We start from the raw sequence: 14,855 nt of genomic DNA on the forward strand, positions 1-14,855 counted from the left end.
TTTAATAGATTCAGAGTCTTCTATTTTGGTTGGTTTCAGTGTCTTCTTTATTTTTGTTCGTAGATTGTACTAGAATTTCGGTAGATCTCGGTAGGGCTGGCAACATTGCAATAAGTTTAGATCGCTAATTTAGATTAGACTGGCGCTAGAAAGCAGCCCAACACTAGAAAGCACTAGAAACTAGACTTCTCAGCCTCTATACTTTTTGCTGTCACAGCGTATGGTAGAGTTTTTCCGAGTTTTCACTTCGAACAATTTCAATTTAATAACGGGTTTATTCAAGAAAAGAAAGAACAATTAAGCCTCCTTAACCCTTTGCTTGCTTGGAGTAACCCCATAAACAGGGGAATAAAATTAAAAAAAAGAATAAAAGAAAGAAAGAGAAAGAAAAAAACATGCAATTGCCCTGCTTTTTTTTTATGGGAATATGAGAGTGAAAGAAATCCAATATATCTTTTCTTCAAAAATAATACAACCAGAGACAAACTGTTTTAAGACTGAAATCAAACAAACTTACCGACTTTTTCAAAAATATGAGCAAAAGCTGGCTCTTAATAATTAAAATCATTTGTTAGGTTTCTTTTGTCTTTCCTTTTGCCTTTTTTTGGCTTTTACTTTCCTTTATTTTTGGGCTTTTATTCGTTCCGATCTTCGCAAACAATGTAATCAAGATTCGTGTCATTTTTTTTGTTTGCACTTGCTTCTTTCTGTTCACTATAAAAAATTCTTTTGTAAGTAAGTCAATAGAAGGTAAGTCTTTTATAAGGTCAAGTAAGTTTTTTGTAGGTAAGGCAGATGTGATATCTCTGTCGTGTAAGACATCTGCTTTCATATAAGCAGTTTCTAACTGTTTACATTATATGAGCTCGAACTTTTAGTTTTAAAAAAGATTTAGTTTTCAAGATTCTAGTTTGAGCTTATTAAAATATTTCAATGCAAAACTCACTCCCTTCGATCTCTACCCTTTATGTTCAAGTTTTTTTTTTTTAAATGACAGGGCTTCAAGAACGATAATAACCCTTAAAATTACTCTTGCATTTGGTTTGTTGGCAATTCTGACCTCTCTTGCACCCGGGGCAAAATCTCGATTACCCTCCCCACCTATGTCTCTCTCAAGATTTTCAGGCCAAACTTGAAAAAAATTCATTTATTAACAAAATTATTTTCAATGTATTAATAAATTAATAATCTATTTTCAATTTTTTTTTATTGTCCAAATTATTTGATTATGAAATTTTGCATCCGTAAAATTCCTGAGCTCAGAGCAAGTGCCCCCTCTGTCCCTCCCTTGAAACCAACTCAGTGGTGAGCGGCATCACGAACTCTAAAAGTGGGAGAATACACGAAGGGAACTCCCATAGTTCTGATCCAATTAGCTATATCAAAATTATCAACTGAGGCTGTCTTCACTCTTTTTAGGTCAAAGTACACTCCAAAATGGCTGAAATCATTACATAACTGTGTCAGCGGTTCATTTATATCTTACAAGGGCAATTGAATTTTCGTTGGAATGAATTCTCGATTTCATTCCATTCCATTTTCATTCCATTGTCCTCTCTAATAGCAGAAAGTGGCTAGAGGGACGTTCAGCCGTTCCAATTTATTCCCAGACTCATTAAGTGTGAACATGGCGTCGTGCCAAAATTTTACGGTAGATATTATTGTAAAAAAAGAACTAAAATATATTAAAAAAAATATATTATAAAAATTGGATATTTTATATAAAAGGAATTCATCTATAAATCTTCCAAAAAAGTAGACGTACTATCAGTTTTGCTGACAGCTTAACCCATCTCTAGACTAAGTGTGAACTTGGCGTCGCGTTATAACTTTAAGGTAGATGTTCTTATTGAAAAATGTCAGAATAGAAAAAAATAAAAAAATAAGGACCTAAAATAAAATAAAAACTGTTAATTTTATATAGAAGAAACTCATAAATAAATCTTCAAACAAAGGTAGACTTGTTGTGAATTGACTTGTAAGTGGCAACCCCATCATATACTGATTTTTTTCTGTTCTGTTTGTTTTAAGTTTTAATGTGTTTAATGTTCCTTACTTTCAGTTGAAAAACTTTTTGTCTTAATTCCTTTTCGTTTTTTTAGTGCCGGTAAATCTGGCTCCCATTCCATGGATAATTCCTTCCCTTATAAAAGATTCCTCCTTAAAAATCTCATTTCAATTAAATAGCCCCTCCCCCCGTGGAAGATTCACCCAGACAATTCCATCCTCGCTGAAAAAAGATTGTTTTTAAAATCATAAGGAAAATTCCCCCCTCTGAGGAAAATTGTCCCAAAAATACTCCCCCACCCCCTGTGGAAATTAGCTTCCTCGGAGAATTCCTCCATAAAAAATTTCTCCCACGGCCCTGATCCCTTCCCCGCCCAATGGAGAATTTATCCCACAGAAAATCCCCCCCCTACGAAACAATATTCCAGACAATTCCATCCCCGCTGACAAATTTTCCCGTACAATTTCCCTGTGACACCTCCACATGTAAAATTGAGTTAACAAAGAAAAAGTAAGACAAATAGAAGGTATTTCGTACAAAAATTCTGGAAAATTTCTCCGGTATAAAATCTTCCCTGAAAAGTCCCCCCAGAAACTTCACTCCTTTTGAAAATTCTCTTCGCACAAAATCAACCCTCCACAGCCAAAAATTCCTCCACTCCCCCTCCCCCCAAAAATGTCTGTATACTTCCAAATAACAAATACCATGCACAAACAATGGGCAAATTCCATAACTAACAGTCCTTTTCCTCTGGGTTTTGGGGGTATTGTTACTCCAAGGACACATAGGTACGGGACCTTTCAATTATGTTGAACAAAATGGCTATCTCAAACTTTTGATTATGATTTTGTAGTGTCTCATTATTTTAATAAAGTAAAATAGACAAACATTTTAAACAAAAGCGGTGGACAAAAAAATCGACAAACTTTAAATAATATTTCAGAATCATTATGTCAAAATTCATTGAGATCCGATCACCCACTCGCAAGTTATAAATACCTAATCTTTTCCAACTTTTCCTCTCTCTTTAGCCCCCAGATGGTCGAATCTGGGAAAAAGACTTTATCAAGTCAATTTGTGCAGCTCCCTGACACGCCTACCAATTCTCATCGTCCTAGCACGTCCAGAAGCACCAAACTCGCCAAATCACTGAACCCCTCCCCCCAAATCCCCCAAAGAGAGCGAATCCAGTGCGGTTACGTCAATCACGTATCAAGGATTCCTCCACTCCAAGTGTTTCCACCCCAACGTCACAGGATCTGGTCAGAATTTAAAATTAGAGCTTTAAAGCACACGATTCTTCTAAATATCAAATTTCATGAAGATCTGGTCACCCTTTCGTAGGTTACAAATACCTCAATTTTCAAAATTATCCCCCCCCCCAACTCCACCAAAGAGTGCAGATCCGGTCCAGTTATGTCAGTCACGTATCTTAGACAGGTTTTTATTCTTCCCATCCAGCTTCATCCTAATCTCTCCGCTTTAAGTATTTTCTAAGATTTCTGGTACCCTTCAACTGCCCCCCCCCATGACGCTGGATCCGATTGAGATTTAAAATAAGAGATCTGAGTTACGCGGTCCTTCTAAATAGGAAGTTTCATGAAGATCCGATCACTCCTTCGTAAGTTAAAAATACGTCATTTTTTTAATTTTTCAGAGCTTCCCCCCCCCCCCAATAGAGCGGATCCGTTCCAATTATGTAAATCGCGTATCTAAGACTTCTGCTTATTTTTCCCACCAAGTTTCATCCCGATCCCTCCAATCTAAGCGTTCTCCATAATTTTAGGTTCCCCCACCCCAAACTCCCCCCAATGTCACCAGATCCGGTCAGGATTTAAAACAATAGCTTTGACACACGATATCCTTCTAAATATTAAATTCCATTGGGATCCGATCACCCGTTGGTAAGTTAAAAGTACCTAATTTTTTCTAACTTTCAGAATTACCCCCCCCCCCTCTAAGTGTTTTCCAAGATTTTTGGTTTCCCCCTCTCAAATCCCCCCTCCCCAATGTCACCAGATCCATTCGGGATTTAAAATAAGAGCTCTTAGACACGATATCCTTCCAAACATCAACTTTCATTAAGATCTTGATCAACCGTTCGTAAGTTAAAAATACTTAAATTTTTCTATTTTTCCGAATTAACGCCCCCCCCCCAGATGGTCAAATCGGGAAAACGACTATTTATAATTTAATCTGGTCCGGTCCCTGATACGCCTGCCAAATTTCATCGTCCTATTTTACCTGAAAGTGCCTAAAGTAGCAAAACCGGGACCGACAGACCGACAGAATTTGCGATTGCTATATTTCACTTGGTTATTACCAAGTGACATAAAAACATATAAAAAAGAAAATAATTTTCCTGTTCTTTATATATTTTGTGTAATTTAGCTAAGGAAGTTAGATCTCCTTTTATCCGTTGTTTCTTTCCGTTTTTCGCTGATTTTTGCTTCCAAAAGTGAAGTTGAAATGTTCAATATCTTTATTATTCAAAGTTTGTTGATTTCTTTTATTTTATCCATTGCTTTGTTTAAAATACTAAACCCATTTTCACTGTATTTTCACTTGTTAAATTTTAAAAATGGAAAGGCGGTGTGGTCTAAGAAATTATTAACAACTCACTTCAGCAGCAAGCTGCCTGATCCAACAGTTACGCACATTCCTCCTCCGTCCCAATGCATTCCAAGCCTCCTTTTTACACCCTCTCAAGAAGTTCCCATTCCCCTTAAATCTTACCCTATGATATCTTCCCACCCCATTTGGGGACGACTGGGTTTTTGTTCGTCCTGAGCCGGTTGGCCGACAAGGACGTTCCTTGGTAATTAGAGCTTTAGACAAAAAACTTAAAAGTCTCAAAAATAATATTTTCGCGCCACAATCCAAAAAATAAACAATAGATTTTATTTTGTATTCTTCATCAGCTTCATCATTAAGAATAACTACTATAAAAATTATATTAAATTTGCTGTAAAATCCTTTCCATTATGTTGCAATTTCAAATGATGGATCACTTCTTGAACATAGCTATTTATGATTGATTATAACAATCACTACACGCCAAGTTTCTCAAGTTAAATTTTGCTTATAGTTAGTATCGGTGCCACATCCAGGTGCAAAAGACGTAACCGGGTGTCCACTTCTAGCCCCCTCCCTAAAAACAATTTCTTAACTCCAAGTTGACCCTGAAAAATGAAAGTAAAAACCATTACCCTCCCTCTCCCCCAAAAAATTATGTTGGTAATTCTGTTGGTAACCTCTTAAACAAAAATTTGGGGGTATTACATTCCGTCACGGCACGAGGCTGTTTGCCGCTAGTCCTGGTAATTTTCTCATTTTTCTATTTTCAGCTTGGACGTATTTGTTGTACCTTCACATGACCTTTTTGTACCTTCACATGACCTTGGTGTACCTCCACATGACCTTGCTGCACTTTCACATGAGCGGGTCGTACCTTCATGTGACTTCATTGTATCTTCACATGACCTTGTTGAACTTGTATCTTTTTTTGTAAACTATTACATATATAGTTTACACATAAACATATATAACCTACAAGCTTATAGTAGTACATACAACTACTAGCTATTTAACCACGCTAGCTGTCACAAGTTCTGAACTTAAATTAGAACCTATATATAGTAAAAAAAAAATTATTCTATAAATAGGCCTTCGTCATGCAGCAAGACCAATTTGCAGCCTAAAATATGTTCATGTAGTAGTTTTAAGTAACAAAAACATGGAATATTCTTTTTCAACCGTTAAAACTTGTATAATTTCATTTTTGAATCATTTGTCAAAATTTGATAGGCGATCACTCTTGTCAGCAACAACGCCAAAACCCTCCCAATAAATTATATTGTCAACAAAAGCGCGAAATTCTATGAAGAAAAACTTGCTTTTCATACTGGCATGTAGTGACAAATAGGCGAAAGTCCTTGCAAGCACGGAATAAATCCATCATTAAGGCAAAAAAAAATGGAGACCCGCTAGTTTGCATAAGGTTTGGTTTTTTGTCTTAATCATTCACTTGGTTTAGGTTCATAACGAGAGGAAACGCTGTACGACGTATGATGCCTCATACCAAAAAACTTACTAGCATTGCCATCTTATGAAAGGATGGGTCGAAAAACTTTTGTTTGATATGATAGCAATGTGCGACGCAAAGAAAAAAAATGAGGGATATATCATAGTGCCTTATTTATCTGTGTCTTGATTTAACGAGCATTCTTATCTAAAAGTGAAGATATATTTGGCGATTTCCGTCGAGTATATTTTTTCCAGCTCTAATTTAACTAAAGGTAACAAATAAGACAAATATATGAGGAAACTTTCTTTTTCAAAAATAACTGACAGGTTGTGTCAGAAAATTTACTCGTAACGCCATCTTACGAAGAGATGTATCAGCAAACTTTTGTTTGATATGGTAGTAATGTGGAAAGCAAAAAATAAGAGGATATATCATACATTGGTACCTATTTATCTGCTTCTTGATATAACGAGCATATTTTACAAAAAGTGACTATTGATGTTATTATTGTAATATAACATCGTTCCAAAAAGTAATAATAAGTTTGGCAAATTCTGACATACATATTTTTCCCTGCTTGGTACTTGTGTTTTATAGCCACCACACTTGAGTTCTGTTTAGAAGTGAAGTTTGGTTAATGTTAACGAAATAAAACAAACTATGATTAAAATGTAATACTTTATCAACAAAATTTATGAAAACTACTACTTTGAAGTATGCACCCAGACCGAACAGGCCTCAGACAACGATTCGTTAACCCACAAGTAAATGAAACAGATTGCAGTAACAAATGGTATTATACTGTGAGCAAACCACAAGTTGACAGGCAAACCGACTTGTTTCCTACGTGGCCCAGTTGTACACTTCCAAAAAGGGTCTTTATCGAAAGAGCATAAGGTCATACTGTTTACATTTACGCACTGTTTTGTTATGGGCAACACCCCCTTATCCTGGAAAAGCCTAATTGCCTCTTCTTCAGTACTTGGCAAATCCCAAATTTTCTTTTTAAAATCCATGGTCAGACACTATTTCCTATCAACACAGATCGCAAACTGAATGAATTTTTCCCCGTGGTCTGAAAAACCGGTTATTTCATTAGCATTAACCAAACTTCACTTCTCGACAGAACTTGAGTATGGTGGCTATAAGACACAAGTACCCCCTGCTGTAATTTGACTACTGTAATACCAAATACAAATACATGAGAATTTTTTTTCAAAAAAGTATTTATTGATTATGTCGGGTAATCTTATTGGCAATGCCATCTTATGAAGGGATGGTTCTATAAACTTACGCCTGATTAGATAGCAATATAGAAAGCAGCGGTGAAAAAATGGAAGATACATCACGTGTCAAGTTACCTGTGTCTTGATGTAAGGGGTATTATTTTGCGGGAAGTAATGATGGGTTTGACAAATTACGAATATATATTTTCAAATCATAATTTAACTCCATGTTGCCCAAATTCAAATACTTGAGAAAGTATTTTTTTACAAAGTTAGCAATGCCTATGTCAGGAAAGTTTACTCAGAATGTCATCTTACGAGAAGATGGATAAACAAAAACTTTTAATATGATAGCAGTGCACGATTCACTAGAAAAAAAGGTGAATATACTGTATCCCACGTGGAATCTCCTTGTGTCTTACAGCAACGGGATTTTTTTTTGAAAAAAAAGACATTAAGCTTGGTAAATTCTGACCAATATTTTTTTTGCCAGCCATAACTTAGCCCCGCATAACCCATAAATACAAATATACGAGGAAAAAAAAAATTTTGGTTTTGAAAATTATTGATACCCTATGTCTGAAAAGCTTACTTAGTGCCGTATAATTAGCGAACAGGTAAAAGATATTGGAGTTCGATATTATAATAATGTTCAAGGCATTATAGTCGTTTATATGATTTTTGATAAAAAAAAGACTTCTTTATGAAGAAGTCTTCAGAACGAAGCCTTCACAAAAGAAGGAATTCTTTCTGAAACATAATTTGGATACAGGAAGAATCACTCGACTTACCATGCTGTACAGTACCTGTCAGATTCAGTGAGCACTCATCTTAGAAAAGGTCAACTAGCTCTTACAGTATTTGTGGATTTTAGAAAGGCATTTGATACAGTCGATTTTAATATTTATTGCGTAGATTAGAACGTTTGGGCGTCAGAGATTTACATCAGAAGTGGTTTGAAATTTTTTTATCTGGAAGATCTGTTAGAGTTATATTAAATGTAGCTATTTCTGGTCAGTATTTTATTAAAAGTGGTGTCCCACAGGGTTCTGCTCTCGGTCCACTATTTTATCTTATTTATATTGATACAATGAGATTCTACCATCAGGATGTTTGTCTTATTTAGTTTGTAGATGATACTGCTCTTTCTTTTTCTAGTCGTTGTGTTGAACCTTTAATAGAAGAGGTTAATAGGGTAATGGTTCAACTTTATACATTCACTAGTCTTAGCCTTTTATCAGTAAATGTGAGTAAAACTAGCTTTATGGTGTATGGTAGAGTGGGAACACCGATTGACCTCGAGGGGGGATATTATTGAATGGAAAGTAATTTTACCAGGTAAACTGTGTGCGATATCTTGGTTTTTATGTTGATTGTAATTTATCATGGTAACGGTACAGCGATTTAGTTGCTGCTAAAGTGGCCAGAGGAGTTGGAGTTATTCGTCGTTTGAAAAAAAAAATTTCCAAATAAATTTTACTTCTTTTATTTCATGTAATAGTTAGTCCTTATGTTTTATATGGTTGTGTGTTATGGGCTAGTAATTTCTACTCTAACTATCAGCGAATCCAAATTTTACAGAATAAAGTGGTTAGAATAATTGGAGAATGTGTGAAAGTTTTTATTGATACAGAGACGTGCTTTAGAAATTCAAATGATGACTGTTGGACAGCTCAGGGATTATCAAGCTGCAATTTTCGTATATCAATGTCGGAAGGATATATGCCCAGATATTTTTCTCGTTTTTATAAAAGTAATATATGCTTACATGCTTGCATGAGTATAGTACTAGAAATGTGGATAACCTTGTGATTGAACAAAGGTAGAGTACTCGGGCAGGATTTATGATTCGCTATTTAGGCCAAGTGTTTGGAATGGGCTTTCGGCGATTAATAAGGTGGCTGAACATCTACAGCAATTTAAGAAAAGATTAAAGAAGTATTTATTGGGAGGGGAGGATGAGGGATCATAGTTTGTTAATCATTTTTATTTTTATTAATTTTATTATATTTTATACTTTTTTTTTACGGGAGATATTGATTTTTGATATTTATTTGACTTGTTATTATGACGCACATATATATATATATATATATATATATATATATATATATATATATATATATATATATATATATATATATATATATATATATATATATATATATATATATATATATATATATATATATATATATATATATATATATATATATATATATATATATATATATATATATATATTTGAATTTATTGGTATTGATGGTTTTTATTTGACTTGTTATTATGACGCACATATATATATATATATATATATATATATATATATATATATATATATATATATATATATATATATATATATATATATATATATATATATATATATATATATATATATATATATATATATATTTTAATTTATTGGTATTGATGGTTTTAGTCGCTATTGCTCAGAGCTTTGTTTCTTCTTGGACGGCTACTTGTCAATGATTAAATTGTGCATTGTTTTTTGTTTAACAAAGTTTGATCCAATTCAATTCAATTAGAAAAAATATTATTTCATAGTAACTTATTCATGTGTGCCTTAATATAACGAGCATGATTTGCCTGAAGTGATGACATGTTTGGTAAAATCTGACGAATATACGTGTTTATATCAGTCGTAATTTTACTTCACATAAACTATAACACAAATATATGAGGGGCCATTTTTTTTATGATGAACTATTAACGGTTTATATCTGAAAAACTAAACTTAAAATTTTAAATTATGAGCAAATGGGTAAACAATACTAATGTTTGATAGTTATTTTCTAACGGTTTAGAAAAAAATTGTAATGTATCATATTCATCTAAAGTCGTCCTGGCCGAGTAGATTAGTGCGCTAGATTCAGAATCCTTTGTCTGAGAGGGTGAAGGTTCGAAACCTAGTGTACCCAATTATTTAGTTTGGGACGGGGGTCAGTGGCGTGAATCTGTAGGCTCAGCCAGAGTCGACCCAGCTCTAAATGGATACCTGGAGAAATCTGGAGAAGGTAAACAGGAAGGGTGTGCGAAAGCACAGGGTGGTTGGCCCCCAACCTCCCATTGCACTTCCTGGCCGAAGGGCCAAGAAACGGAGATCAGCACCACCAGTAGGGACTGTAAAGTCTCATGCCCTATTCTTTACCTTTTTTATATTCATCTACGTCTCGATATGACGAGCATTCTTTGCGAATAGCAATGGTAAGTTTGGCAGATTCCAACAAATATAATTTTGTCAGTAATTTGACTGAAGGGATGAAAGAGCATATATATATGAAACAATTTCCAGGAGTAAATATGATTATATATTTAACGTTCAATTTATTTTCATTTATTATTTCTTGTCATCCTAATTATTCTAGTAATTTTATTTTCGTCAACGTTTTAAGGTGTAAACTTTTGAATACAATTCTCAGAACAACAGGTTATTGTTCTAAGAGCCTTACCTTAAGGCCCAATAATCTAAGAACCAATTCTTAGAACCTAACCTTAAGGAGGATTTGGGTCGCATTGCTTTATGATGCTTGTTTTCTGGAATTAAAAAGTAGAATGTTTGGCTTATTGCCAGAAAAGTAGAACATATCAAATGTTAATAGCCGAGTTCCAACAAAATAAAGAATAACACGTTTCTAAGGACCTAAATTCAAGGGACCTTGGAAAGTATTTTTAAGCAAATCCTTGACGTGCGTTACTCGTCTCCTCTCTTGTCTTAATTCAGTCAAGTTCTTGTCAAATGTTTGTTTCAAACCACTGTATAGTAACAATAATAATAATTTAATAATAATAATAATAAATTATTCCAGAAAAAGCCCGTGGGCCATAGGAAATTTACATAATAAAAACAAACAACAAATTAACTAAAATAAATGAATACTATTTAAAGAAAACGCTTACGATGTGCCGCTACAATCCTGACAAACCTTGCTATCCTTTTAATACTCAGGAAATTTGTCTCTTTCATTCTATCTACCATCCATATCTCATTCAATTTTTCTTTACCATACGTATATAACGCATGGTAAAGAATTTAGTTTTACTGCTATGGTAAAGATTTTAGTTTTACTGCTGATGATGAACACTGTATATGTGTTCGAAATATCCAGTTAAATAATTTAATACAGTTAAATAATTTCTTTACCATACATGTCTCGCCTCCATTCATTCAATTTGACACATTCACACAAAAAATGTATCAAACTTTCATCCTGAGATCCACACATAGAACAAACAATAGATTCTACTTTCTCCCCCTTTCTCCCTTGATACTTTCCTTTCTCACCAATTAAATAAACTTTATATAATTGATGCATAGTTTATAGTAAAGAGACTTTTGTGCCTTCTTCCACGAGAACCCATAGCTCTGAATGATTCGGCTACACCCTTACCAAAACGCTTAGCAGATGCTTACTAAAGTGAACTTTTACATCAACAAAAGCTTAGAAAAGGTGTACTACACTGTACAAAGTACATATTATTTTCAACAAAACCCAAATGAGTTAATAGGCCTTAGAAAATTTACGGTTATGGAGGGGGGGGGAGGCAGCAAATATCTTATTTGTAGTCATTTTTGGTTTTAGTTTAACTTGACAGTTTATAGCTTATTTTAGATATTTTTATTCTTTTGCATCTGTTATTCTCATGTTATCTTGTAATATCTTATGTTATCTATTATTCTTGTGATATATTAAGTTATGTTATGTTGTCCTTGTAAATTATCTGTTATCCTTACGATATCTTATGTTATGTTATCCTTGTATGTTATCTGTTGTCCTTATGTTGTATATAGACTATTCATTTTCATTTCTATTTTTTTGGGTTTCATTTATACTTTGATAATAATTTTTAGTCGTTTTAAGTTTGAATTATTGTAAGATTTGATTTCTGCTCATTAAGTTTAATATTGCTCTTTACTTTTTTCAAAAAACTTCTTTTTAGGAAAGTTTTTTTTTTAGAATACTTTATGAAAGGATATGTCCTTTCCCATAATTGAATAAAAACTTACTTTCAACTGAAAGTAAGGAGCAACATTAGAACTTAAAACGGAAAGAAATTGTTGCGTATATGAAGGGTTTGCCCGATCATCGTTAGCTCGCTCTTTACGCTAAAGTTCAAAATTGTTACAATTCTTTAAGAATCACCCCTGAATCATTAATTAGAATAAATAGCTCTTTTGAAAGTACTAAAAATACTTTAACGTAAAGAGCAAGGTATTGACGAGGAGGCGAAACCCCTCATATACCAAAATATTTCTGTTCGTTTTAAGCTTTAATGTAACTCCTTACTTGTAGTTGAAAAACTTTTTTTTTATATGTAATTTCTGATCGTTTTTTGAATAATGCTGGGAAAACCGGCACCCCCTTCATGGAAAATTCCCACCCCATGAAAAATTCATACATGGAATAATTCCCCCATGTAAACTTATTCCCCATTCCCCACTAAAAGATAAAATACCCCTGAAAAATCTGTAAACTTCCTAATAACCAAAACTATGTGTAAACAATGGGCAAAGTTCATAATTTGTAGCCCTTAACCAGAGACATAGGTATTAAGATTTTTCGACTATGACGAACAAAATGACTGTCTCAAAATTTGGATCCTGTGACTTTGGGAAAACATGAGCGCGGGAGGGGGCCTTGTTGCTCTCAAATGTTTTTGGTCACTTGAAAAGGGCACTAGAACTTTTAATTTCCGTTCGAGTGAGCCCTCTTGCGACATTGTTGGACCACTGGGTCGATACAATCACCCCTAAAAAATAAATCAAAAACAAATAAACACGTATCTGTGACATTTCTTCTGGCAAAGAAAAAAACAAAAACAAAATTCCACATTTTTGCAGATAGGAGCTTCAAACCTCTACAGTAGGGTTCTCTGATACGCTGAATCTGTAGGTGCGATTTTCATTAAGAGTCTTTGAATTTCAGGGGGTGTTTACCCCTTTTTCGAAAACAAGACAAATTTTCTGAGGCTCATAGTTTTTGATGGGTAAGACTAAACTCGATGAAATTTACACATTTAAATACAGCATGAAAATTCAATTCTTTTGATGTATCTAAATTGAAAAACAGTGTTTCGATTACTATTGAGCCGGGTCGCTCCTTGCTTACTGTTCGTTACCGCGAACTGTTTGATAAAGAGCTTGTTATTTAGAAAAACGAGCATTCTTTGCAAAAATGGTATATACAAGGCAAATTCTGACGAAATAATTTGTTAAAATATAATTTGTCATGAATATTCTGGAGGTAATTCGTGTACTTTTTTCTGATTTGTCTATGATATTCCTCCCATCCCCTACCCAAACTCTTTAAATGAATATTTCTCCGAATAATTTTTTATTGTAACCGACATCGACCCTTTTTACATCCCTTACCCACCCCAGACAACCCTAAGGGTGAATCGTTGTTAAAAAGGTAAAAATAATAAAATTATGCTCTTGCATGAACCTTCAATGACCGACAGTAGACACAAAGTCAATTTTAGTGTTTGTGTGATTAATGGAATTTGCATGCATACAAGATTTGTCTATCTGAGTTTAGGCCATTGTACCGAATACTATTTACATGCTTCTCTTCTCTCCCCAACAATTATCTTCATGAATCGATGAACAATATCCCATTTCCAAATGTTATTACATACCACGAAACTCTGAATTTTCACACCCTACCACTCTCCGCACGAGTGTCATTTAACACTCGAACGAGCAATACTCCGTTAGAAAAAGGATTGTTTTCTGTAAAAAATGTCTTATTTATGGAGTTGTTGTCAGGGACACATTGTCCATATACATAAAGGGTTGGAATTCTGAATATTCCAAATCATTTGTTCGATTAGGTTTATATAAAGCTCGTGATGGGAATAAGTTTATCACTCGCATTGTCCTCTGCTATTATAATCTCGACATGAAGTTTATGGAACTGTTCTTTATTGATAAAACAAAATTGCGGATATCAGTTACTATATCTGCCAGGCCAGAAATTATTTTAATGAATAGGGGAATGGCTCAAAATTTAAAAACATATTTGTCGATACCGGAAAACTTAGACAGTAACCAAATGCCGAAAATGCTAATACTTTATATATTCTGAAATTTGTTTAGCTTCGTCGCTCAAGGTCAGCCGTTAAAGATTGTTTGAAAATATAAACCAATCTAGTATATTTTCCCAGGCAATGATTGAGGGTTAGTTTATCTTTTATTGCGTATATGTGTTCTTGTGTATATGCTCCTTTTCTATTACATCCTCTGCGACACCTTCATGTGTTATTATGAGGAATAAAAAATTTTTTCAGCACTGGATTGAGCGGGCAGGGCAAAATACCTAAAACTGAAAGTTTCATCCGCTCCAAGAGAAGCTGGGTATCCTTTCAACCTCTTTGTTTTTTTTCTCTCTTGTTCCCCTTTTGTGTAGGGGTTATTCCCCTTTCACCTAATTATTTTATTCTTATTACATATGCAGAGAATCGGAAAAAGATTCGCAAATCAAATTAATTTTAATATGGACCCCCGCCCTGCAGAATACTCACTGATGATTCTCCTGACAATTCCACCCTCAAAAATTTTTCCCGCATCTAA

The sequence above is a fragment of the Artemia franciscana genome, chromosome 12 (assembly GCF_032884065.1).
Source record: "Artemia franciscana chromosome 12, ASM3288406v1, whole genome shotgun sequence".
NCBI classification, from domain to species: Eukaryota; Metazoa; Arthropoda; class Branchiopoda; order Anostraca; family Artemiidae; genus Artemia; species Artemia franciscana.